Source organism: Salvia hispanica, chromosome 2 (genome assembly GCF_029641045.1).
Source record: "Salvia hispanica isolate PSC_SH4W2 chromosome 2, Shi_PSC_v1, whole genome shotgun sequence".
NCBI classification, from domain to species: domain Eukaryota; kingdom Viridiplantae; phylum Streptophyta; class Magnoliopsida; order Lamiales; family Lamiaceae; genus Salvia; species Salvia hispanica.
Window position 1 is genome coordinate 49,315,738 of NC_142693.1, and position 2,012 is coordinate 49,317,749.

General features: G+C 45.0%; 1 long non-coding RNA gene across 1 annotated transcript; it reads right to left on the reverse strand.

Moving 5' to 3' along the window:
- Positions 1-633: 633 nt before the first annotated feature.
- On the reverse strand, positions 634-1,168 carry LOC125191274 (uncharacterized). Its single transcript, XR_016134978.1, has 2 exons — positions 961-1,168; positions 634-880 (listed from the first exon to the last, which is right to left on the reverse strand). It is a non-coding gene; the product is annotated as an uncharacterized LOC125191274 (long non-coding RNA).
- Between the last annotated feature and the right edge of the window lie 844 nt (positions 1,169-2,012).

Below are 2,012 nucleotides of genomic sequence, written 5' to 3' on the forward strand. Positions count from 1 at the left end.
TATCTCCGTCTAAAGGGATTACAAGATTTGGCGTCAAGGGCAAGCTAAGACCACGTTTCATCGGACCCTACGAAATTTTAGAAGAAGTGGATCCTGTGGCGTACAGATTGGCACTCCCACCGAGTTTCGGGAACGTGCACAATGTTTTTCACGTATCTCAATTGAGGAAATATGTGTTCGACCCAAAACATATAATCCACCAAGAGGAGATGGTTTTGGAACCAGACTTAAGCTATGAAGAGAAGCCAGAGGCAATCTTGGATAGGAAGGTCAAGGAATTGAGGAATAAGTCCGTTGTAACAGTGAAAGTTTTATGGAAGCATCATGGTCACGAGGAAGCTACGTGGGAATTGGAAGACAAAATGAAGGAAAAGTACCCAGGACTGTTTAAGTGACATAAGCAAATTTCGGGACGAAATTTTCGTTAAGGAGGGTAGAATGTAATACCCGCTTCTTTATTTATCCTTTCCATTTTTGATTAAGGTCGAACTAGAGAATTTTTCACACCCTTGACTCGGGTGTCATTCGGAACTCGTTACTCCTTTTCTTTTGATGGTTAATGTTTCTAGTTCGCGCAACAAAAGGGTAAAGAAATAATTGAATGAACTAAAACAAGCAAATGTATATTGTAAAATATCACGAATTTTCGAATAGCAATTCTTATACAATAAACGAACAACTAATTTTCAAAATACTACAATACTTAGAACAAGGCTTCCAATAAAGGAAAGGAAGAAAGGGAAAGGTAAAATGTGCATGGAACAAATGGCATCGGGCCTCTTCCTCCGGGCCGAGAGTTCACGGCTGTAGCCGATCAGCCGTGGAGCCCGAAGCATCGATCCGCCCCGGGCAGCAGCTCGGCGGCCAGTCTCCTCCCAACCTACAAGTAGAAACTAGCGTTAGCTGCTATAGAACAAAAGAAAACTAAGGGAACTCCTACCATAAGGAAGGAGACAACACCTCTTTAGTTGGGAGACCAAAGACTTACCCAAAAAGGGCAGTCCAGCCTGCAATATGTCACGCCAATGCAGCACCTGTTTCTCACCAGCCACAACAAACAAGTATGAATTAATATCCATGTACTAAGTACTCAAATAAAGCCATCTCTCAAGTATATCCTACTGCAGAATCATAGTCAAAGGAGATCCTCTGTAGGATGGGAACAAAATAGTGTGACAACCCCAATTAATCCCCCATAGTACCTCAAGATTTCAGCCTATAAAAAGCCCACCCACACCACCTTTGAACACCCTCCTACACATCACAAAATTTAGCAAAACTCTATTGAAAACCAAGAACAAGCAGTAGCCAGCTCGAGAGGGAGGAAAACCGAGACCAAAGGCAGTTTTTCTCGAAGCAGCCGTGATACCGAGAGGTAAACACCTCCACCCCCTTTCTCCCAATCCAGTTTTTCATGTCATCATATAGAGGCACCACAAATTAAGGACCACAACCAATATAACACAAGCACACCCTCTGCCCTTGTTTAGAACATCATGCTAGCTCAAGAACATAGAACCATGGTTATAGGAATCTCATAACAGTAGTAGCATTCTTAGAGCTTTAACACAAATGGAACAAGAGTACAATAGGCTGCCTTTATGCTCAAAATCAGTAGCACACACATGTAAAATTTCGTTTCAGGGAGCTAGTGTCCCTCCAAAATCAACTCAATAAAGCACAAAGCAAATCGAACACACCCCCCCCCCCCTCGGCTGTTATTTGAAAAAAAATATACAGAGAAGAGCATAGCTTGGAGTAGAGAACTTATCTTCGGGGTGAGTCGGGGCTGTTCGGAGTTGTTGCAGAGACTACCGTGGCAGTTCGAGAGAGACTCGGCGAAGGACGGTGGCTGCCGTTTTCGTGTGGGCAGCAGGGGCTGACCACATGACGAAGGCAGCAACCGTGGCTGGAACTCCACGGCGAGCCTAAGCCCCTGAGGTGAAGACGGCAGCGGCGAATCGCCGGAGAAGAGGGAAAAGGCGGAGTTGGCTGGAGCCGGCGCCGAGCGA